This window comes from Excalfactoria chinensis, chromosome Z (assembly GCF_039878825.1).
Source record: "Excalfactoria chinensis isolate bCotChi1 chromosome Z, bCotChi1.hap2, whole genome shotgun sequence".
Taxonomy (NCBI): domain Eukaryota; kingdom Metazoa; phylum Chordata; class Aves; order Galliformes; family Phasianidae; genus Excalfactoria; species Excalfactoria chinensis.
The window spans coordinates 70,335,272-70,360,192 of NC_092857.1; positions in this window are offsets into that span (position 1 = coordinate 70,335,272).

The following is a 24,921-nucleotide window of genomic DNA, read 5'->3' on the forward strand; positions in this document are numbered from 1 at the left end:
AGCCATTGCAGCTGCAGCAGGAGTAGAAGACAAAGAGGTTTTCTTCGTGAGAGCAACACCAATGATTTGATTCAAATGTATAACTGCTATGAAGATGGTGAGGAACAGATCCACCTGAAAGACATGCTTGATCACATCAGGAATGAGCATGTGATCAAATAGAGCCAGCATGGCTTTCCCAGGGGAAGGCCATGCCTAACCAGTCTGGCGGCCTTCTGTGATGGAGTGGCGGCATTTGTGGACAAAAGGAAGGAAACAGATGTCATTGACCTGGACTTGAGCAAGATCTTTGACATGGCCCTCCACCACATCCTTCTCTCTAAATTGGAGGGACGTGGATTTGACAGGTGGACCACCTGGTGGAGAAGGTATTGGTTGAAAGGCCACAGACAGAGGGTGGTGATTCATGGTTCTGTGTCCAGGTGGAGGCCGATAACAAGTGGTGTCATCCAGGAGTCTGTCTTGGGACCAGTGCTTTTTTACATCGTTATCAGGGACACCAATGATGCAATCGAGTGCACCCTCTGCTGTTTGCTGAGGGTGCGTCTGACACAGCGGAAGGAAGGGATGCCATTCAGAGGGACCTCGCCCGAGAGGTTGGCCTAGGTGAATCTAATGAGGTTCAACACAGCAAAGTGCAAGGTTTTGCACTTGGGCTGGAGGAATCCCAGGCATTCCTACAGACTGGGAGGAGCGGTCCTTAAGAGAAGCCCCGCAGAGAAGGACCTGGGGGTCCTGGTGGATGAAGAAGAGAACGTGAGCCATCAGCGTGCTCTTGCAGCTCAGAGAGCAAATGGTACCCTGGGCTGCATCAGAAGAGGGGATGGCCAGCAGGGACAGGGAGGTGATTGATCTTCATGATCCTTGAGGTCCCCTCCAACCCGGGCCGTTCTATGATTCTGCGATTACACTCGCTGTCCGAAATAATGGCAGCTGTGCAGAAGCTGGATATATGTGGGGACAGCTCTTGTAAGCAGCTGATTTTAAGACCTTGCCCTAGTCGAGAGTCTAAATTGCGTGTCAGAAGAAAGCTGGGAAAGTGGTTATTGCTCATTATTTTTCATTTGCTGATTCTTTCTTTAGGGTTCCTTTTCAAAAGGAGATTTTGGTGATGGAAGCAGCTGAAGAAGGAACAAAACCAGCTCTTGCCAGGAGTGCTTGAAGTCCCTGTGGAGAGAAGCAAAGAACCTGGGCTTCCTCTGGGATGCTCCCCACCATGTCTCAGGAAGGAGACAGCTGCTGTTCCAATTTCTGCTCTGTGTGTGGAAAGGTACGCCTGGGTTTCTTCTGCTTGTTTTCTCTTTCTTTTTCTCTCTTTTAAGGAGAAGGGGTGGAGCAAGGGGAGACCCACTGGTCATTTGTTACCTCAAGAACAGGATGGATTCTGCATTCACCGTGAAAAACCTGGGCTAGTAGCACGGGCGTGTTTCAGGCTGGACTCTTCTTTTCCTGCTCAGTTTCCTTTTGGCTACAGGGAGACAGCTGTCGAAAGGTGTGTTTTCAAAGCCACTCTAGAAAACCGTGTTTCACTGTTGCAGGTGGTTCAGTGTGCTCTTGCAGTGTAGATGCGTTTGCTGTAGAATCTTAGTGGTTTCTGTTCCTAGGGGAGGACTGGGAGGAGGTAGTGAGAAGAGAATTCAATGCCTTGGGTGTATCTTAGTGAGAAATGTTGGCATGAGGTGCTGAAAGTCTTCAGCTGTAAAAGGACAGTGAGGCTCAGACTCCTTAACCTGCTGGAGCAGGGCGGAAGCAAGGAGTGGGCACTGCCCTCCCAAGTGCAGGCTGCACTTGGTTATGGTCTGCCAGGTCTCTGCTGCCCTGTGTTTCTTCTGAGAAGTTTGTTGGAGCTGCTTGGAGTAGTGAAGGGTGGGGAAGAAGTGCTGTTCAAGAGCTAAGGCTCTGCATGATAATTCTGGATGGATTGAACCACGGTGTCTGAAGACATAGCTTCCATCAGAATGATCCCAGCATTGTGCAAGTGTCTCAGCTGAACCCCCTGAGCAGGTGTCTGAGAGCACCCGCCTCCTCCAGCTGAGCCATAGGCAAGCTAACTGTGCCCAGGAATTACAGCTTATGCAGACTGAATATGCTTCCAAGTGTTTTCCTTAGTGATAAACAATGTCCCAGCACTCTGATATTCCATCTCCGGCACAATCTGGAGCATCTCTGCAAACCATGGGTGCCCCTTCCCACCCCCGTTTCTTCCTTTCTCTCTTTAGAATCAGTGTGGTGCAGTTCCCTGCGTTTGTGAGCAGCAGCCAGCAGGCCGCAAGAGATCCAGTTGCACCTTTAGCAGACAGAGGGATGTGATGGGGACAGACTGTCCTTACCGCCATGCAGAAGTGAGTTTTTCCCGTCCTCTATTAAGAAGTAGGAAAGAATAGAGTTTGAATGTTACTTCTGAGCAGGTGCTGTGCTGTAGGGGATGTCAGGTAACCATTTACTTGGGGGTGCGGGAAGGAGCAGTGCAAAGTGATGTATTAGTTTGTGTTTTGGCTGTTGAAGTGCAGTTCCATTTTGGGGAGCAAAAAGATGGGCTAATGTGGAAAACAGAAGGGAGAAGGCTAGTACCTGGACAGTGGGCTGAGCTTTGGTGACTGCAGCCATTTGCAGGAGAAGTTTTGCTGTTTTGCACAGTGGAGTTCAGAATGGGAGCTGATGATGAATGGGAGCTGCTGGAGAAACAGACTTCCATGGACAAGTTCCAGTGCCTCAATGACTTTCTTGTAGCGAGGCAGCAGTGATGCTGGAGGGCACGTGGTGAGTGCGTGGACAGGGTGGCACAAACGAGTGCGTGTGCTGAGGAGTTGGGCTGCACACAGGTGCAGACAAAGGGATGTTTGTGGTAGGTGTAGGCACGTCCGTGTTCCCAGGGATGGTTTGCACACGTCTGTGAATGCAAAGGAGGGCAGAAGATGCGGTGCGTGCATGAGGGTGTGCAAAGCAGGCAGGGTGGCACACAGGTGTGCGTGTGCACGTGGATAGGGGAAGGCTGGGGTTACAGGTTGACCTGTGCTGAGATGAGTGGGGGCTCACGGTGTTGCTCAGTGGTAGATTTGTTCACACTGAGTGCTACCAGGAAACTCGCGCACCCTTTTTGTTTCAGCTGTGCCAGTGCTGTGATCCCTTGCTGCTGGGCTGGGGTGTTGGAAGGATGGTGTGCGTGCCGAGCTCCCATCTCTCTTGCAGGAATCAAGTGTAGAGCCAAAGGGATGTTTGGGCCAGGTGGCTGCAAGAAGGCTGGCTGTTTGGGATGGTGGTAGCTGATGGAAAATGGGTATTCCGTTCAGCTTTTAACAGAAGTCAGGGGTCCTACAGCAAGAATGACTAGGATCTCGAATGGCTTCAAACATGCACACTGAGTACATCTGTCCTGCCATGCCATCTCTGCTTCTTTCTGATGAAAGCATTTTTACGACCACGTGTTGGGCCTGTTTGCTTGAAGAAGGAGAAATGTTAGGTACAGTTCTCACCGAGAACTTCTGCGTAATTTGAATCATGAGTGTTAGCACAGTTCTCCTACTACTAATGGCTTTCACTAAACCACGTCCCTCAACACAACATTCAGTCGTTCCTTGAACACCCCCAGCGTCGGTGACTCCACCAGCTCCCTGGGCAGTCCATTCCAGTGCTTGGCCACCCTTTCTGAGAAGTAATATTTCCTAATGTCCAGCCTGAATCTCCTCTGCTGCAGCTTGAAACCATTCCCTCTAGTTCTGTCAATAATGACACAAGAGGACAGGCTGTCCCCCAGCTCACTACAACCTCCCTTCAGGAAGTTATATTGAGCAAGAAGGTCTCCCCTGAGCCATCTCTTCTCCAGGCTGAGCATTCCCAGCTCCTGCAGCCTCTCCTCATATGGCCCCATTGTGCTCCAGAGCCCTCACCAGCTTTGTTGCCCTTCTTTGAACACGTTCCAAAGCCTCAGTGTCTTTCTTGCACTGAGGGGTCCAAAACTGGAAACAGAACTTGAGTTGCAGCATCACCAGTGCCGAGTACAGGGGGACAGTCACCTCTCCGCTCCTGCTGGCAGTGCTGTTTCTGGCGCAAAATGAATGTAAGTGTCACATGTGTAACATCCTTTTTGATGGAGTTCTCTGACGGGAGTCCAATGGATTTGAGACCTGACTTGAAGCCTGTGGGCATCACCCAGGAGTTGGAGTGCCAGGATTAGGCCAGGGAACAGGAACCTCTTTGGTGGTTATTAACTCCCACCTTTTTTGGTCAGGAATCTATGTATGTATTTTTGTTGGTTTTTTTTTCATGCAAAGAAGAGACCAGTGAAGCTGTGAGGTGTCTAGAGCACAAGTCTTATGGGGAGCTTCTTATGGAACTGGGATGATTTAGTCTGGAAGAGAGGAGGCTCAGGGAGGACCTTATCATTCTGTACGATTACCTGAAGAGAGGTTATGTGGAGGTGAGGGTTGTCCTGCTCTTCTCCCATGTAAGTAGTGACAGGAGTGGAAGGAACAACCTCAGGTTGTATGAGGGGAGATTCAGCTTGGATGTTAAGAAAACCATCTCCAAATGGGTGCTCAGACGCTGGAGGCATCTGCTGGCTGAGCGCTTTGTTGGGTGAGCATCACACTGCTGGAAAGCACGCAGCTGTTGTCTCTGCGAACAGCCCCATCCGTGGGGACTGGTGGCTTTTTCATGTTACCCTTGTGTTTCAAGTCCTACATCCAGTTACTCGTGCTGTTTGAAAGCACCATTTTAGAGGCAGCCTTGATTTCTGCAGCTGCGAGCTTTGTGCCACGGGAGCTCCCCTGCTTCTCCCTGGGATGGGCGACCGAATGGAAGGCCCAGCAGAAGTCTGGGTAGGTGATATCACTTGCTGTTCCTTTCCCCACCCGTGCCAGGAGAAGCAGGGAATGGGACTGGGGGACATCCCAGCGGTGGGATCCTGCCTCAGCAGAACTGAATGGCTGTTCTGATCCATGTATTTTAACCTGAGTGGATCTGACACTAACAAGAGAGGCGAGGGGCCTGTGGGAAAAAAAATGTATGTGCCACAATGTGTGCTATAATGTAAACCATGAGGTGGGTCAGAGTGGAGCACAGGCTTGGGTGCATCTGATTCAGGAGCAGGGACACGCAATGCTCATCTTGGGTGTCTGGCTGACAACAAGAGCAGAGAGGTAAGTTTCACAGGGTCGCGTGCCCATTTTATTTTCTTTTTCATTCATGATGCATAGAGGCGTTACCCAGACAAAGTGAGCATTTGTCAGCTGGACTTGCTAGAAATGACCTAGGCAGTGAAATGGGTTTGAAGCATCCCAAAGAGCCCTGCAAAAGAATGCTGAGAGTTAACCTGGCACCCTCCTTTGGAAACCTCCGGTGTCTGTCAGCTCTTCAGCTGTGCCCAAACACCTCCCATTGCGCTGCCACACCAGGACGTAATTCCAACCCCACCCTGAGTTCTGGAATGTTGTGGTGCCGTGTTGGAATCACATGTGACCAGGGGGTCTTGCCTCCCCCCCTTGTGGGGGGTCATGGTGGACCAGGCTGGTGGCTGTTGGTGATGTCATAAGCGGCTGGCATGTGGAGAGGAGTGGTGTGTTCTATGTTCCTTTGTGGGCGTGTAGGAGTTCGGAGTGGTTGTTTGGCTTGTTGTTCTTGTGCCTTTAGTGCCTTTGTTTGAGTACCATCGTGCGCAGCATCCTGTAGGTAAGCTGAGCCGGCGTGGGATGGACGGGTGGGCAGTGAGGTGTTGAGAAGTGCTGGCTGTCGGAGCTCCCAGCACCGTATTGCTTACTCTTGCGCATCAGACGTCATTTTCCCCCGGTAGACACGTCCCAAAGGGGGTATTCATAAAAGTACCACCCGTCCCATGCTTCTTCAGCCGTCTTCTTTGCTCAGTTGTGGAAGCAGAGTAAAGCTGCTGGGCGGACAGGCATCACATAGCCTGAGACTCAGCATGTCTTGCAGCAAGTGGATGGGACAGTTGTGCTGTGTGCTTTATTCCATGGCTGTCTTATTCCTGCTCACTGACCTGCTCTTTCTCTCTCCTCTGCCCACCCTCTGCCCACTGCCTTGGTGCAGCTTTTGCTCTCATAAGATCTGAGCAGAGTGACCAGGAACTGCTGCAGATAGCCTGAGGTGATCTCGTTGCCAGGTACGTGCCATCTTTTGTCCCACCACGTCGTTTTGCATGCCGTGGGTTTCTTCACTGCCCTCCAGCTCAGCCCTCAGAAGAGTGCTGTCTAATGCCCTGCTGTCGCACTGTCAGAGCGCTCTGGGCGAATGCATCTGCTGCTCTGTGCCAGAGTCCCCATCTGCTGGCAGAGGGATAGCAACTTGGTACAGCACTGCCTCAGAGGCTGTCACGTTTGAATTTACTGAAGCAAGGGGTAGTTTCTCGAACACTTGCCTATGCCGCAGGGTATGCAAGGGTAGCTCTGAAGAAGTCCCTCCATACTGTGCTGGGTGAATAGAGAAAACAGAAGTGTGTTTCTGCTCTGTTCCAGCTTGTCACACCTGCTGGGATGGGCAACGCATGCAGCGAGATCAGATGTGAGCCCGAGGTAGCGGGCACGGAGGTACAGTATGAAGCTCTGACTTGTCTTTGTTCCCTGTGTTGAGCTAGCAGAGGGAGCTGCAGATGTACTCTCCTACAGGAAAGAGTGGGCCAAAGGGGGCCAGGCCACCTGTCCACGCCAGTGCCATTGCTGATGAGTCTGTGTAGAGAGAGATGCATCTTTGCATGGCCTGGCGATCCTGCTGCATGCCAGGAAGAGAAACAACTGTGATGAGAAGTGCAGCTCCTTCTGAAGTGCTCCTGAGCAGGAGGGAGCGCATTTCCTGCAGCTTTCTCTGCAGATGTGCTCCTCACCTTGAAATCCTCCTGGTTTGTCCTCAGCTCCTGACCACGGCCTGTGCTCTGTTTTGCAGGCTGATAACATGTGGAAGCCGCAGCTGGTGCGTGCGGAGTCATCTTTCAACGTGCCAGCGATTGCGGCAGCCCATGTTATTAAGCGTTACGTCGCCCAGGGGCCGGATGAAGTCTCCCTGGAGGTAAGCAGTTACAGGCGTTCCTTGTTGTCATGCACGGGAGAGTAGTCTAGGGTGTGAACGGCTCAGGAATATTCACAGACACCTTCAGAATGTCTCGTGAGGTGAAGCTTCGAAGGTTCGGTTCCAGCTTAGACTTGCGCTGGGTCAGGAGGAGTTCAGCCATCTCTCCAGTATGGTTGGATTGGGCATTTGAACCTTGTAATCAAGCAGATCCTGCCCAGTATGGGAGCCTGGTCTCTGAGCAACAGCAGACGGGTGTGTGAAGTGTGCAGATGTGTTCAGGAAGCCCTGCTAACCGATGCCCGTGGTTAAAGTGGAGCTCTTCCATAGCCTTTGGCAGAGAGCCTGCTGATTTTGAGACCTGTTTCCTACTGCACAGCTGTACTGTGTATGTTGTGTGACCCTTGTACCTCCAAGTTCAGTTTTAGAAGGGAAAATGCCTTGGGGCTGCATTGGTGCAATTGCTGTCTAGCTTTAGGATATTCTGTGGCGCAGAAGAAGGCAGTTATTTGAGCTGTGTTTTCCTGCCAGCTGTGCTGAAGCTGGGATTGACGTTTCAATCTCTTGCAGGTGGGAGACTTGGTGTGCATTATTGATATGCCACCAAAGGAGCTGAGCCCCCGGTGGAGAGGCAAGCGTGGCTTTCAGGTAGGCACATGCTTTCGACTAGAGAGCCCAACTTCAGTAGAGTCAGGAATATCAGCTTGGAGCTGCTCTGCCTGCACAGGATGGCTTCCGGATGCAAACGGTTGCCCTGTGTCGCTGTCAGGGGACATTCCCTTGGGCTCTGGGCTCAGGCTAATGCCCTCCTCTCTTTTTGTTCTTGTTACAGGTTGGGTTTTTCCCTGGTGAGTGCGTGGAGCTCATCAGTGGAAAAGTTCCCGAGTCCCTCATCAATTCATTGCCAAAGCCAGGTACACATGTTACATTTGACAATGCGGGTTAGTAAAATGGGGTCAGAGCGTGGCTTTCAGGGGGTTCGTTAATGCTAGCGTTGAGCAAGATTAGCAACAGGACTGCATTAAGGTCCATGGGAACACGCAGAGATCTGTCCCAATCCCACTGTGTTTATTGTTGGGCTTGGGGAAGTCACAGAATCCTCCTGGAATGGCTTGGGATTGGCAGGGGCCTAAAGGATCATCCTCAGGCTCCATGGCCTCTGCCTCAGTCTGGGTCGGCAGCCGACGCATTTAGCAGGAGTCGAGAGCAGGCTGTCCGGGGCCCCTTCTGACCTGGCCTTGGGCACGTGCAGGGACGGGGAAAATCCGTTCTTGCGTGTCCTTGTTGGGAATGTTCTTCCCGATGTTCCGTGCTCGGTCGAAGGCGTTACGCTCAGTCTCGTCCAACCGAGCCAAGCCTGAAATGAACTGGTTTCTTTGTTTTGTTTCTTTGCAGTGCCGAGGAAACGGGGCAAGCTCAGCACCTTCCTTCGTTCGGTGGTGAAGGCTCGCCCCAGGAGATCGGAGCAGCCGGAGCCAGTGAAGGAAGGGGTGTTTGGGTGTGACCTGGGGGAGCACCTTCTCCGCTCTGGCCGTGATGGTAAGGAACAGCCCATTGCTGAGATCTCCCTCCGCTGGGCATCTAAAGATAAAAGGGAGATCATATCCAACAATTGTTTCAGTCTGAAAACATAGGAAGCCTTCTGGCCAAACAGAGCATCCTGCATCCTTTTCCTAGCTCTTCTGGACTTGAGATTGCATTCCTCCATTCCCCAGGGAGCTGTGATGGGACTTGCAGTGTCTGTGGTTTTGCCAGAATTACTTTCTCCAGGCTGTTGATTGGTGGTGGCATTTCTGGAAAGCCAAGAACACGTCTCTGTGCAGTTTCCTCACAGCTGTCTCTGCCAGCTTTCTCCTCTAAGGAGGAAGCAAGCGGTGGCCCGGCTGGGCTTACTGGGTGGGATGTGAGAAGAGCAGGGCCTGAAGCAGGACTTGAGTAAGAAGCTGAGCTAACCGCTGGCTCTTGTTCTGTAGTCCCCCAGGTCCTGCAGAGCTGCGCCGAGTTCATTGAGCAGCATGGCGTGGTGCAGGGGATCTACCGCCTGTCCGGCATGGCGTCCAGGATCCAGCGCCTACGGTAAGAGTGCTGCGACTGACACAGCTGTCAGCAGGGGCACGTGCCATGCTGCGGGCGTTCAGAGGAACCCCTTCCTTTTCTTGACTGTATTCTGTGTGGCTTTGGACTTGCTTTCCTCTTTCTCAAAGCCCTCTGCCCAATCCTGTGTCCTTCTCTGCAGCCATGAGTTTGAGTTGGAGCAGGTTCCCGAGCTCAGCGTCCGAGACATTCACAGCGTGAGCTCCCTCTGCAAGATGTACTTCAGGGAGCTCCCGAACCCTCTGCTGACCGAGCAGCTGTATGCCAAGTTCTCGGTAAGCTCAGGGCAATGTCTTGGAAATGACACTCACCTCTCCCCTGGGCGTCCTGGCTGATGGTTGCAGCAGTGCCCCAGCTCCGAGGTCTTATTTCTGTTAGCCCCATGAGGCATGTCTTTGCCACATCCTGCCTCAGGCTGATGCCACTTTTGGTGGTGCCAGGAGGTGCTTATTTAAGCTATTCACGACGCTTGGAAGAATTCCCTTTCCTTTGCTATTCCCGCCTGGTGTCTGAATCCCTTCCTGCCTTTTTCCAGGACGCTGTTTGCGCTGCGACGGAGGAGGAGCGGCTGCTCAGCATGCAGGATGCCATCCAGCAGCTGCCCGCTCCTCACTACAGGTCAGTGCTGCGCTCGGTCTGCTGAGTTCAGCCCTGCTGCCTTTCAGAGGGCCATGATGCGATTCCAGGTGTTGCCTCACGCTGGCAGCATCATGCCTGTGCACGCTGAAGCGGCTGAAGGCTGCGTCGGGTCGGTTGATTGGGTCAGTTCCTTGGTACGGGGGCACGGTTGGTGCAGCCGATGGCTGCGGCTGTGCTGTGCTGGGGCTTGGTGCTGCAGTGTGGTGGCATTGGGAATGTTTTACCTACTTCATATTCAGGGACGGTAGCAATGACAACAACCGGCATGAAGTGAGGTTTGTTTTGTGCGCTGCAGCACGGCTTGCTTTTTGGTGCTGAACATCTGCCCCTCTTGTTTTCCAGGACGCTGGAATACCTGATGAGACACTTGGCGTCTCTGGCCGGGAACTGCTCCATCACCAACATGCATGCTCAGAACTTGGCGATAGTGTGGGCTCCAAACCTCTTAAGGTAAACTTCCGTTTCAACACGATGCTTACTTCTGCTCTGGCCCAACCCCAGGGGCACAATTTCCAGGTGACAGTTTCTACTCACTTGTTTAGCTGGGACTGCTGTGTCCCTGATCATCCAGGAGAATTTTGTCAGTGGCATCGCTGATTGCCCACTGCGGAAGTCTCCAGAGCCCAACTTGTCAGGTTTTGGCTACAGAAATTCAGACTGGGGGAAATGATCCTGGGGAAATGACTTGTAAGATCTGCCTTTTCTTCAGATCCCAGCAGAGCCAGTCCGCCTGCGCCAGCGGAGAAGCTGCGTGCAAGGAGCTGCAGATGCAGTCAGATGTTGTGGAGTTCCTCATCAGCCACACAGACGTCCTCTTCCCCTCCAAATCCACGCCAGCCGTGGGAGAGAGGGCAGGTGAGCGTCTTCCTCCATTAGCTTGATCTTGATCTGACACCTTGATCCAAGCCAGGCCTTCTCCAAGACCTTTGAAAATGCTTTTTCTGTCGAGGAGACAGCAGGCTTCGGGGTTTAGATTAGAATATGGTGCCCCGTTCCTGGGTCCTGAGAGTGTCCAAACCCAAAGCTTCCATGGAGAAAACCGTCACTGCCGTTCAGATGTTTTGCAAGCAGGTGAAGCTTGATTGAAGTGTGGCAGCAAAGCTTTCCGAGGTCCCTGCCCCCTAGTTTTTCTAGGTTTTTTGTTTGCCTGTTTCGATACAGTGAGCTGCTCTTAATTGTGGCTGTGTCCTTTGCCACGAGCATAGCTCTGAGCACACGGTTCTTTTGAGCTCCTCTTCTTCCAGTGGCTCTGATAAGCAAGTCTGAGAGAAATGCAGAACTGGGATGGCTGTGCGGCTGCCTTCTGATCCTCCCTCTTACCTGTGGTTTCCCCTTGCAGGGCACAGCTCTCTGGACGGGCCCAAGTCTGTGTGGGTGTCTCCTCCATCCACAAAGCTGCTCACGCTGCAGGAGGCACAGGCTGAGAGGAGAGGCCAGAGCAGCTCTCCTGCTGCGACACAGAGCAGCAACACCGAGGTGGAGGAAGGCCCCACAGCTGTAATGAGGAACTTCCACACGGTCATTGATTCTCCATCGGAAAGGTAAAGAGGACTTCCCTTTCCAGCCGCTATCATCATTGGTCGGGTGGGTTTGCCAGGAACGGGCAACTGTCGGCAAGGGCTCGGAGCAGCTCTTCCCTCACCCTGCACCACGACTGACAGCACGCTCTGCTTTCTCTCTCCAGACCAAGTTCTCACAGCAAGAGGACGGAGTCACCAGCTGGCAGTTGGCGTTCCTGTTTCTGTCTGGGCAAACCATCCCCTGCAGCCAAACGCCAACTGCAGCTCAGTGCCAGGGATCCCTCAGAAGCACAAGTCGTGGTCCTGGCAGGTAAGGGTGCAAATCCAGCTTTCAAAGCACTGCTTGTCAGCAGCACAGGTAGGATTCATGCTTTCAGTGGGCTTGTACCTCCTTCTGGCGCTCGAGCCTGTGCCTGACATCTTTGGTTCACCCCTGTCTTTCCCAAATGAGTCTCTTGTCAACACAAGAGCTGGACCTGCACGAGGATCACTGTCAAGACAGTGACACTGTTGCTAGAAGCCTATTTGCTTCTGCCCACCACCACTACGTAGCCAGATGTCAAGAACCTCTTTCATGATTCATCTTGTGAACGTTTGACACTAACCGCTGTCCATCTACTCCTTCCTAGGTGACCCGAGCCCTCGTGTGTCCCGAAGACGCAGGGCATGCTACGACAGCGCATCCTGTGCTTCCATCAATGAAGAGCTGTTAGGAAGCACAGGGTGCTGCATTTCAGTGGAGAGCCTTCCATATGGCACCATCAATGCAGACAAGAACATCATCGTCGTTGAAGCCCTCGTTCATCCCATCCCTCCGGAAGCTGCTGACCTGAGCCTGCCAGACACCACAGGCACCAGCGTGGATTGGGACCCAGTGCAGGGGTCCCAGGACAGCCCAGCCCAAGCACAGCCCGAGTGCCCCGACAGCAGCACCACCATGCAGGCTCAGGTCAGCAACACCGAGGAGAAGCCGAGCCTCTTGGAGGGGGGTGTAGAATCAGGCCACCAGTGCCAGGCTCCAAGCAACAGCACGAGCTCTGAGTTACTCTCTCCTTAACAACAGAGGATTGGTCCCATCTTAAAGCCTGGACCTCTCACGCCCTCCTTTGTCCCATTGAATAAAGGCACGCTCGTGCTCAATCAACACTTTGGCTGCATTCCGATTCTTCATTCACAGGGACTGGGATGAATGCAAGAAACAGCAAGGCAGCTCAGCTTGCAGTGCTCTGGCTGTGGGGTGCGTGCAGCCGAGCTCTGGGTGTGTTCCCATTTTGCCTGACTTTGGGATGCCTGCAGCGAGAGCTCTGCTACCATTTTTTATCCTAGCATCCTGGAACTGCTCATGAAAACTCCAAGCCTCCTGGCTGCGGCTTTGTGATGCTTTTCAGTGCTTTTTCTTTATTGCTTTTTGGATGCTCTAACACCTCTGTCCTCTCGTCGTTTCCATTCCCGGCTCCCACCTCTGAGCCAGCCCTGCAGATCATCTCCAGCCCTGCCATCATGGCGCTGCGGCAGGAGGAGCTCACCCTGACCAACATCAGGCAGTGCTGCCTGCCTCTCTCACTCTCTAGACCAAGTGTAACTACGCTGTTGTGGAGACAAATGCTTTCTGTCACATCCTCCATCCCCGCAGCCATTTACTGGTAGGCGGCTCTTGCAGAAGAAGATTCAAGCAGCAGGACCTTTTGCCCAACTACAGCACACGAATGCTACAAAAGCAGAAACAACCCGCAAGCTCTGAGTCTGTGAGTCTGCACAGGCACGCACCGACTGCGTTTGATGGTACCCCCCATCCTTGATTTCCTTCCCTGCTTCTTGTCTGATGGCACTGCTGAGCCAGGAACAAGCTGCCCGGCGTGGCAGAGCGTGGTGCAGAGCTGTGCTGGGACCTCCTCCCCTTCCTCTGCTGCAGCTTGGCGTGCAACCTCACCCACTTCTCTGACAGACCTGCTGATCCCATCGGGAAGCTCTGGCACGGGATGTGCCTCCAACCCAAAGCTCCTTCCCACCTCCCAAGGGAAAGCAAAGCAACCCGAGCATCGCCAACAAACCTGCCCAGCAGACAGCAGGGAATGCAAACAGCTTCTGGCTGCTCCCCTGCACTCCCATCCTAAGTAAGAGACCCCACGAGGACTGGCTGGGAAATCAGTGCATGACACACGTGAGTGTGCACAGGATTGTGCAAAGCAGTGGGGTTCCACCAGTGTGTGTGTATTTGTGCACAGATGCTGTTGCACACGTTTGTGTTCATGAGTGTACAAACCAGTGGGGTTGCTCAGGTCTGTGCATGTCAGTGGGTATGTGAGCAAGGACAAGCACGCACATATATGTGCGTGCACAGGGGTGTGTAAAGGTTGGAGCTGTGCAAAGACATTGTGGTACCGGTGTGTGTGTGCACTTTGGGAGTGAAAGGAAGGGGTTGCGCGTGTGTCTGTGTGTGTGCGCACAGGGCTGCACTAAGGGATGTGGTTGCGTGAGTGTGTGTGAGCACATGGATAGTGCGTGGATGCGGTGGCACCAATGTGTGCTTGCACAGGGGTGTGCTGAGGAGTTGGGTTGCACACAGGTGCACACACAGGGATGTTTGTGGTAGCTGTAGGCAGCTCTGAGCAAGTTTTTCTGAGCAAGTTCCCATCTCTTTTCCATTCCTTTGCCCCTCAGAACGGTTTTCCAGTGGCTCTCGTCCAAGAATTCTTGGAACAGCCTGCGGCTGGCTCTCCTGAAGCTCAGGGTCCTGACTTTGCTTTTGGCCAGGCCCGCATTCCTCGAGATGAGGAACTCTAGGAGGGCATGGTCACTACAGGCCTGACCACCTCCAGACTTAAGCCCTGCTGTGCACCGTGTCCAGTAATGCTTCCCTTCTGCTTGGTGTGCTTAATGCTTGGGCCACACAGTTCATCTCTGTGCACTCCAGCAGTCTCTCAGACAGCTTGCAGCCAGCCATGCTGATTTCCCAGCCTGACTGGAATCCCCCATCAAGTTAAGAGTCAGTGAGCGCGGTGCTTCTGGTAGCTGCAGTAAGCAGGGCCCATCAACAGGCTCCCTTCACCGGGCGGCCTGGAGCAGACCCTCACCTCCAGAAGCCCACGATTGGTTCAGTCATTAATTTGACCTGCAAGTTCTCCATGTGATCATGGCTGTTCTTAGTCCTTAGCAGTCAGCTTCTTCATATAGAGGGCAAATCCCTTGCCCTCCTGAATTCCACAGTAACAATCACGTCTGCTTTGTGTCAGGCTTTTGTTTTCTTTTTTTTAGTTATTACTATTCTTTTCCCATTTACTAGGTAGGAAAGCTACTTTCTGAGCCAGGAGAAGAAGAAGTGCAACAGGCAACAATCTTCCTTGCACTGCGCAGTTTGCATGAGTAGCCAAGTGCTCCTGAGGTCATGTGTGCTGCAGAGCTGACCTTGGTGGCAGGGGCCGTGTCTTCATTTTCTACCTGCCCCGTGGGAACATAAGAAGACTATTCAGAGCAGGAGCTGCAGAGCAGGATGAACGGCATGAGAAGGTAAGGCTGGGAACCAAGGAGGCAGCTTTTGTGTCGGGCAGCAGTGATGCAGGGGGCTCCCCAGCAGGAAGCTGGCTCATCCAAACGCTTGCTGAGTGTTTGGAAGCCCAAACCCTTATGGTCTCTAAGCTGAAGGCAGCCCAGAGGCAGCATGTCCTTGATCTGATCGTGGTGTGCCTGAGTGAGGGAGTGATCCAAGCTGGATGCAGAAGAGTCATCTTAATTTCTCTGATATTTGACTTCAGGTGACACCTCTTGGGTGTTGTTTTCCTAAAATTTGGATCTAGGAGGCGGCCTCTCCCTTTGCTTAAGGTTGCAGTCATTGCTGGTGTGGGATCATTTGTCCCACAGCTGGTGAGCAGAGCTGTTGCTCTCCTGAGCGTGCTGCACGTGGAGACAGAGCTTTGGACCCCCTTGCTAAAGACCACCCTGTGAGAGCCTGTCAGAAGCACTGCTGCGGTGTGCACGTGAGCTGGGCGCAGCTTAGGCTGAGCAGAACTAAGAGGTGAGCTGGGTTTGGTGCTGGGTGGTTGCTGGGAGGTGTCTCAGCAGAAAAGCCAGGCTGGGGTGTGCACGCTGTGTCAGTCCTCATCCCAGCTGGCAGTGAGAGTTGGAGGAGGGTGATGGGTGCTGCCTGCTCTCGCTGCTGCACCGAGTTTGTGGCACAGCAGCACAGTGGTGAGTGAGCTGGGAGGGGGACGGACTGCTGCTGTGCATGGCTAGGCCAGAGCTGGAGGTTTGTCCAACACGTGCGTCATGCTGGTGCAGCCATTGCAGCTGCAGCAGGAGTGGAAGACAAAGAAGTTTTCTTCGTGAGAGCAACACCAATGATTTGATTCAAATGTATAACTGCTATGAAGATGGTGAGGAACAGATCCACCTGAAAGACATGCTTGATCACATCAGGAATGAGCATGTGATCAAATAGAGCCAGCATGGCTTTCCCAGGGGAAGGCCATGCCTAACCAGTCTGGCGGCCTTCTGTGATGGAGTGGCGGCATTTGTGGACAAAAGGAAGGAAACAGATGTCATTGACCTGGACTTGAGCAAGATCTTTGACATGGCCCTCCACCACATCCTTCTCTCTAAATTGGAGGGACGTGGATTTGACAGGTGGACCACCTGGTGGAGAAGGTATTGGTTGAAAGGCCACAGACAGAGGGTGGTGATTCATGGTTCTGTGTCCAGGTGGAGGCCGATACCAAGTGGTGTCATCCAGGAGTCTGTCTTGGGACCAGTGCTTTTTTACATCGTTATCAGGGACACCAATGATGCAATCGAGTGCACCCTCTGCTGTTTGCTGAGGGTGCGTCTGACACAGCAGAAGGAAGGGATGCCATTCAGAGGGACCTCGCCCGAGAGGTTGGCCTAGGTGAATCTAATGAGGTTCAACACAGCAAAGTGCAAGGTTTTGCACTTGGGCTGGAGGAATCCCAGGCATTCCTACAGACTGGGAGGAGCGGTCCTTAAGAGAAGCCCCGCAGAGAAGGACCTGGGGGTCCTGGTGGATGAAGAAGAGAACGTGAGCCATCAGCGTGCTCTTGCAGCTCAGAGAGCAAATGGTACCCTGGGCTGCATCAGAAGAGGGGATGGCCAGCAGGGACAGGGAGGTGATTGATCTTCATGATCCTTGAGGTCCCCTCCAACCCGGGCCGTTCTATGGTTCTGTGATTACACTCACTGTCCGAAATAATGGCAGCTGTGCAGAAGCTGGATATATGTGGGGACAGCTCTTGTAAGCAGCTGATTTTAAGACCTTGCCCTAGTCGAGAGTCTAAATTGCGTGTCAGAAGAAAGCTGGGAAAGTGGTTATTGCTCATTATTTTTCATTTGCTGATTCTTTCTTTAGGGTTCCTTTTCAAAAGGAGATTTTGGTGATGGAAGCAGCTGAAGAAGGAACAAAACCAGCTCTTGCCAGGAGTGCTTGAAGTCCCTGTGGAGAGAAGCAAAGAACCTGGGCTTCCTCTGGGATGCTCCCCACCATGTCTCAGGAAGGAGACAGCTGCTGTTCCAATTTCTGCTCTGTGTGTGGAAAGGTACGCCTGGGTTTCTTCTGCTTGTTTTCTCTTTCTTTTTCTCTCTTTTAAGGAGAAGGGGTGGAGCAAGGGGAGACCCACTGGTCATTTGTTACCTCAAGAACAGGATGGATTCTGCATTCACCGTGAAAAACCTGGGCTAGTAGCACGGGCGTGTTTCAGGCTGGACTCTTCTTTTCCTGCTCAGTTTCCTTTTGGCTACAGGGAGACAGCTGTCGAAAGGTGTGTTTTCAAAGCCACTCTAGAAAACCGTGTTTCACTGTTGCAGGTGGTTCAGTGTGCTCTTGCAGTGTAGATGCGTTTGCTGTAGAATCTTAGTGGTTTCTGTTCCTAGGGGAGGACTGGGAGGAGGTAGTGAGAAGAGAATTCAATGCCTTGGGTGTATCTTAGTGAGAAATGTTGGCATGAGGTGCTGAAAGTCTTCAGCTGTAAAAGGACAGTGAGGCTCAGACTCCTTAACCTGCTGGAGCAGGGCGGAAGCAAGGAGTGGGCACTGCCCTCCCAAGTGCAGGCTGCACTTGGTTATGGTCTGCCAGGTCTCTGCTGCCCTGTGTTTCTTCTGAGAAGTTTGTTGGAGCTGCTTGGAGTAGTGAAGGGTGGGGAAGAAGTGCTGTTCAAGAGCTAAGGCTCTGCATGATAATTCTGGATGGATTGAACCACGGTGTCTGAAGACATAGCTTCCATCAGAATGATCCCAGCATTGTGCAAGTGTCTCAGCTGAACCCCCTGAGCAGGTGTCTGAGAGCACCCGCCTCCTCCAGCTGAGCCATAGGCAAGCTAACTGTGCCCAGGAATTACAGCTTATGCAGACTGAATATGCTTCCAAGTGTTTTCCTTAGTGATAAACAATGTCCCAGCACTCTGATATTCCATCTCCGGCACAATCTGGAGCATCTCTGCAAACCATGGGTGCCCCTTCCCACCCCCGTTTCTTCCTTTCTCTCTTTAGAATCAGTGTGGTGCAGTTCCCTGCGTTTGTGAGCAGCAGCCAGCAGGCCGCAAGAGATCCAGTTGCACCTTTAGCAGACAGAGGGATGTGATGGGGACAGACTGTCCTTACCGCCATGCAGAAGTGAGTTTTTCCCGTCCTCTATTAAGAAGTAGGAAAGAATAGAGTTTGAATGTTACTTCTGAGCAGGTGCTGTGCTGTAGGGGATGTCAGGTAACCATTTACTTGGGGGTGCGGGAAGGAGCAGTGCAAAGTGATGTATTAGTTTGTGTTTTGGCTGTTGAAGTGCAGTTCCATTTTGGGGAGCAAAAAGATGGGCTAATGTGGAAAACAGAAGGGAGAAGGCTAGTACCTGGACAGTGGGCTGAGCTTTGGTGACTGCAGCCATTTGCAGGAGAAGTTTTGCTGTTTTGCACAGTGGAGTTCAGAATGGGAGCTGATGATGAATGGGAGCTGCTGGAGAAACAGACTTCCATGGACAAGTTCCAGTGCCTCAATGACTTTCTTGTAGCGAGGCAGCAGTGATGCTGGAGGGCACGTGGTGAGTGCGTGGACAGGGTGGCACAAACGAGTGCGTGTGCTGAGGAGTTGGGCTGCACACAGGTGCAGACAAAGGGATGTTTGTGGTAGGTGTAGGCACGTCCGTGTTCCCAGGGATGGTTTGCACACGTCTGTGAATGCAAAGGAGGGCAGAAGATGCGGTGCGTGCATGAGGGTGTGCAAAGCAGGCAGGGTGGCACACAGGTGTGCGTGTGCACGTGGATAGGGGAAGGCTGGGGTTACAGGTTGACCTGTGCTGAGGTGAGTGGGGGCTCACGGTGTTGCTCAGTGGTAGATTTGTTCACACTGAGTGCTACCAGGAAACTCGCGCACCCTTTTTGTTTCAGCTGTGCCAGTGCTGTGATCCCTTGCTGCTGGGCTGGGGTGTTGGAAGGATGGTGTGCGTGCCGAGCTCCCATCTCTCTTGCAGGAATCAAGTGTAGAGCCAAAGGGATGTTTGGGCCAGGTGGCTGCAAGAAGGCTGGCTGTTTGGGATGGTGGTAGCTGATGGAAAATGGGTATTCCGTTCAGCTTTTAACAGAAGTCAGGGGTCCTACAGCAAGAATGACTAGGATCTCGAATGGCTTCAAACATGCACACTGAGTACATCTGTCCTGCCATGCCATCTCTGCTTCTTTCTGATGAAAGCATTTTTACGACCACGTGTTGGGCCTGTTTGCTTGAAGAAGGAGAAATGTTAGGTACAGTTCTCACCGAGAACTTCTGCGTAATTTGAATCATGAGTGTTAGCACAGTTCTCCTACTACTAATGGCTTTCACTAAACCACGTCCCTCAACACAACATTCAGTCGTTCCTTGAACACCCCCAGCGTCGGTGACTCCACCAGCTCCCTGGGCAGTCCATTCCAGTGCTTGGCCACCCTTTCTGAGAAGTAATATTTCCTAATGTCCAGCCTGAATCTCCTCTGCTGCAGCTTGAAACCATTCCCTCTAGTTCTGTCAATAATGACACAAGAGGACAGGCCGTCCCCCAGCTCACTACAACCTCCCTTCAGGAAGTTATATTGAGCAAGAAGGTCTCCCCTGAGCCATCTCTTCTCCAGGCTGAGCATTCCCAGCTCCTGCAGCCTCTCCTCATATGGCCCCATTGTGCTCCAGAGCCCTCACCAGCTTTGTTGCCCTTCTTTGAACACGTTCCAAAGCCTCAGTGTCTTTCTTGCACTGAGGGGTCCAAAACTGGAAACAGAACTTGAGTTGCAGCATCACCAGTGCCGAGTACAGGGGGACAGTCACCTCTCCGCTCCTGCTGGCAGTGCTGTTTCTGGCGCAAAATGAATGTAAGTGTCACATGTGTAACATCCTTTTTGATGGAGTTCTCTGACGGGAGTCCAATGGATTTGAGACCTGACTTGAAGCCTGTGGGCATCACCCAGGAGTTGGAGTGCCAGGATTAGGCCAGGGAACAGGAACCTCTTTGGTGGTTATTAACTCCCACCTTTTTTGGTCAGGAATCTATGTATGTATTTTTGTTGTTTTTTTTTTCATGCAAAGAAGAGACCAGTGAAGCTGTGAGGTGTCTAGAGCACAAGTCTTATGGGGAGCTTCTTATGGAACTGGGATGATTTAGTCTGGAAGAGAGGAGGCTCAGGGAGGACCTTATCATTCTGTACGATTACCTGAAGAGAGGTTATGTGGAGGTGAGGGTTGTCCTGCTCTTCTCCCATGTAAGTAGTGACAGGAGTGGAAGGAACAACCTCAGGTTGTATGAGGGGAGATTCAGCTTGGATGTTAAGAAAACCATCTCCAAATGGGTGCTCAGACGCTGGAGGCATCTGCTGGCTGAGCGCTTTGTTGGGTGAGCATCACACTGCTGGAAAGCACGCAGCTGTTGTCTCTGCGAACAGCCCCATCCGTGGGGACTGGTGGCTTTTTCATGTTACCCTTGTGTTTCAAGTCCTACATCCAGTTACTCGTGCTGTTTGAAAGCACCATTTTAGAGGCAGCCTTGATTTCTGCAGCTGCGAGCTTTGTGCCACGGGAGCTCCCCTGCTTCTCCCTGGGATGGGCGACCGAATGGAAGGCCCAGCAGAAGTCTGGGTAGGTGATATCACTTGCTGTTCCTTTCCCCACCCGTGCCAGGAGAAGCAGGGAATGGGACTGGGGGACATCCCAGCGGTGGGATCCTGCCTCAGCAGAACTGAATGGCTGTTCTGATCCATGTATTTTAACCTGAGTGGATCTGACACTAACAAGAGAGGCGAGGGGCCTGTGGGAAAAAAAATGTATGTGCCACAATGTGTGCTATAATGTAAACCATGAGGTGGGTCAGAGTGGAGCACAGGCTTGGGTGCATCTGATTCAGGAGCAGGGACACGCAATGCTCATCTTGGGTGTCTGGCTGACAACAAGAGCAGAGAGGTAAGTTTCACAGGGTCGCGTGCCCATTTTATTTTCTTTTTCATTCATGATGCATAGAGGCGTTACCCAGACAAAGTGAGCATTTGTCAGCTGGACTTGCTAGAAATGACCTAGGCAGTGAAATGGGTTTGAAGCATCCCAAAGAGCCCTGCAAAAGAATGCTGAGAGTTAACCTGGCACCCTCCTTTGGAAACCTCCGGTGTCTGTCAGCTCTTCAGCTGTGCCCAAACACCTCCCATTGCGCTGCCACACCAGGACGTAATTCCAACCCCACCCTGAGTTCTGGAATGTTGTGGTGCCGTGTTGGAATCACATGTGACCAGGGGGTCTTGCCTCCCCCCCTTGTGGGGGGTCATGGTGGACCAGGCTGGTGGCTGTTGGTGATGTCATAAGCAGCTGGCATGTGGAGAGGAGTGGTGTGTTCTATGTTCCTTTGTGGGCGTGTAGGAGTTCGGAGTGGTTGTTTGGCTTGTTGTTCTTGTGCCTTTAGTGCCTTTGTTTGAGTACCATCGTGCGCAGCATCCTGTAGGTAAGCTGAGCCGGCGTGGGATGGACGGGTGGGCAGTGAGGTGTTGAGAAGTGCTGGCTGTCGGAGCTCCCAGCACCGTATTGCTTACTCTTGCGCATCAGACGTCATTTTCCCCCGGTAGACACGTCCCAAAGGGGGTATTCATAAAAGTACCACCCGTCCCATGCTTCTTCAGCCGTCTTCTTTGCTCAGTTGTGGAAGCAGAGTAAAGCTGCTGGGCGGACAGGCATCACATAGCCTGAGACTCAGCATGTCTTGCAGCAAGTGGATGGGACAGTTGTGCTGTGTGCTTTATTCCATGGCTGTCTTATTCCTGCTCACTGACCTGCTCTTTCTCTCTCCTCTGCCCACCCTCTGCCCACTGCCTTGGTGCAGCTTTTGCTCTCATAAGATCTGAGCAGAGTGACCAGGAACTGCTGCAGATAGCCTGAGGTGATCTCGTTGCCAGGTACGTGCCATCTTTTGTCCCACCACGTCGTTTTGCATGCCGTGGGTTTCTTCACTGCCCTCCAGCTCAGCCCTCAGAAGAGTGCTGTCTAATGCCCTGCTGTCGCACTGTCAGAGCGCTCTGGGCGAATGCATCTGCTGCTCTGTGCCAGAGTCCCCATCTGCTGGCAGAGGGATAGCAACTTGGTACAGCACTGCCTCAGAGGCTGTCACGTTTGAATTTACTGAAGCAAGGGGTAGTTTCTCGAACACTTGCCTATGCCGCAGGGTATGCAAGGGTAGCTCTGAAGAAGTCCCTCCATACTGTGCTGGGTGAATAGAGAAAACAGAAGTGTGTTTCTGCTCTGTTCCAGCTTGTCACACCTGCTGGGATGGGCAACGCATGCAGCGAGATCAGATGTGAGCCCGAGGTAGCGGGCACGGAGGTACAGTATGAAGCTCTGACTTGTCTTTGTTCCCTGTGTTGAGCTAGCAGAGGGAGCTGCAGATGTACTCTCCTACAGGAAAGAGTGGGCCAAAGGGGGCCAGGCCACCTGTCCACGCCAGTGCCATTGCTGATGAGTCTGTGTAGAGAGAGATGCATCTTTGCATGGCCTGGCGATCCTGCTGCATGCCAGGAAGAGAAACAACTGTGATGAGAAGTGCAGCTCCTTCTGAAGTGCTCCTGAGCAGGAGGGAGCGCATTTCCTGCAGCTTTCTCTGCAGATGTGCTCCTCACCTTGAAATCCTCCTGGTTTGTCCTCAGCTCCTGACCACGGCCTGTGCTCTGTTTTGCAGGCTGATAACATGTGGAAGCCGCAGCTGGTGCGTGCGGAGTCATCTTTCAACGTGCCAGCGATTGCGGCAGCCCATGTTATTAAGCGTTACGTCGCCCAGGGGCCGGATGAAGTCTCCCTGGAGGTAAGCAGTTACAGGCGTTCCTTGTTGTCATGCACGGGAGAGTAGTCTAGGGTGTGAACGGCTCAGGAATATTCACAGACACCTTCAGAATGTCTCGTGAGGTGAAGCTTCGAAGGTTCGGTTCCAGCTTAGACTTGCGCTGGGTCAGGAGGAGTTCAGCCATCTCTCCAGTATGGTTGGATTGGGCATTTGAACCTTGTAATCAAGCAGATCCTGCCCAGTATGGGAGCCTGGTCTCTGAGCAACAGCAGACGGGTGTGTGAAGTGTGCAGATGTGTTCAGGAAGCCCTGCTAACCGATGCCCGTGGTTAAAGTGGAGCTCTTCCATAGCCTTTGGCAGAGAGCCTGCTGATTTTGAGACCTGTTTCCTACTGCACAGCTGTACTGTGTATGTTGTGTGACCCTTGTACCTCCAAGTTCAGTTTTAGAAGGGAAAATGCCTTGGGGCTGCATTGGTGCAATTGCTGTCTAGCTTTAGGATATTCTGTGGCGCAGAAGAAGGCAGTTATTTGAGCTGTGTTTTCCTGCCAGCTGTGCTGAAGCTGGGATTGACGTTTCAATCTCTTGCAGGTGGGAGACTTGGTGTGCATTATTGATATGCCACCAAAGGAGCTGAGCCCCCGGTGGAGAGGCAAGCGTGGCTTTCAGGTAGGCACATGCTTTCGACTAGAGAGCCCAACTTCAGTAGAGTCAGGAATATCAGCTTGGAGCTGCTCTGCCTGCACAGGATGGCTTCCGGATGCAAACGGTTGCCCTGTGTCGCTGTCAGGGGACATTCCCTTGGGCTCTGGGCTCAGGCTAATGCCCTCCTCTCTTTTTGTTCTTGTTACAGGTTGGGTTTTTCCCTGGTGAGTGCGTGGAGCTCATCAGTGGAAAAGTTCCCGAGTCCCTCATCAATTCATTGCCAAAGCCAGGTACACATGTTACATTTGACAATGCGGGTTAGTAAAATGGGGTCAGAGCGTGGCTTTCAGGGGGTTCGTTAATGCTAGCGTTGAGCAAGATTAGCAACAGGACTGCATTAAGGTCCATGGGAACACGCAGAGATCTGTCCCAATCCCACTGTGTTTATTGTTGGGCTTGGGGAAGTCACAGAATCCTCCTGGAATGGCTTGGGATTGGCAGGGGCCTAAAGGATCATCCTCAGGCTCCATGGCCTCTGCCTCAGTCTGGGTCGGCAGCCGACGCATTTAGCAGGAGTCGAGAGCAGGCTGTCCGGGGCCCCTTCTGACCTGGCCTTGGGCACGTGCAGGGACGGGGAAAATCCGTTCTTGCGTGTCCTTGTTGGGAATGTTCTTCCCGATGTTCCGTGCTCGGTCGAAGGCGTTACGCTCAGCCTCGTCCAACCGAGCCAAGCCTGAAATGAACTGGTTTCTTTGTTTTGTTTCTTTGCAGTGCCGAGGAAACGGGGCAAGCTCAGCACCTTCCTTCGTTCGGTGGTGAAGGCTCGCCCCAGGAGATCGGAGCAGCCGGAGCCAGCGAAGGAAGGGGTGTTTGGGTGTGACCTGGGGGAGCACCTTCTCCGCTCTGGCCGTGATGGTAAGGAACAGCCCATTGCTGAGATCTCCCTCCGCTGGGCATCTAAAGATAAAAGGGAGATCATATCCAACAATTGTTTCAGTCTGAAAACATAGGAAGCCTTCTGGCCAAACAGAGCATCCTGCATCCTTTTCCTAGCTCTTCTGGACTTGAGATTGCATTCCTCCATTCCCCAGGGAGCTGTGATGGGACTTGCAGTGTCTGTGGTTTTGCCAGAATTACTTTCTCCAGGCTGTTGATTGGTGGTGGCATTTCTGGAAAGCCAAGAACACGTCTCTGTGCAGTTTCCTCACAGCTGTCTCTGCCAGCTTTCTCCTCTAAGGAGGAAGCAAGCGGTGGCCCGGCTGGGCTTACTGGGTGGGATGTGAGAAGAGCAGGACTTGAGTAAGAAGCTGAGCTAACCGCTGGCTCTTGTTCTGTAGTCCCCCAGGTCCTGCAGAGCTGCGCCGAGTTCATTGAGCAGCATGGCGTGGTGCAGGGGATCTACCGCCTGTCCGGCGTGGCGTCCAGGATCCAGCGCCTACGGTAAGAGTGCTGCGACTGACACAGCTGTCAGAAGGGGCACGTGCCATGCTGCGGGCGTTCAGAGGAACCCCTTCCTTTTCCTGACTGTATTCTGTGTGGCTTTGGACTTGCTTTCCTCTTTCTCAAAGCCCTCTGCCCAATCCTGTGTCCTTCTCTGCAGCCATGAGTTTGAGTTGGAGCAGGTTCCCGAGCTCAGCGTCCGAGACATTCACAGCGTGAGCTCCCTCTGCAAGATGTACTTCAGGGAGCTCCCGAACCCTCTGCTGACCGAGCAGCTGTATGCCAAGTTCTCGGTAAGCTCAG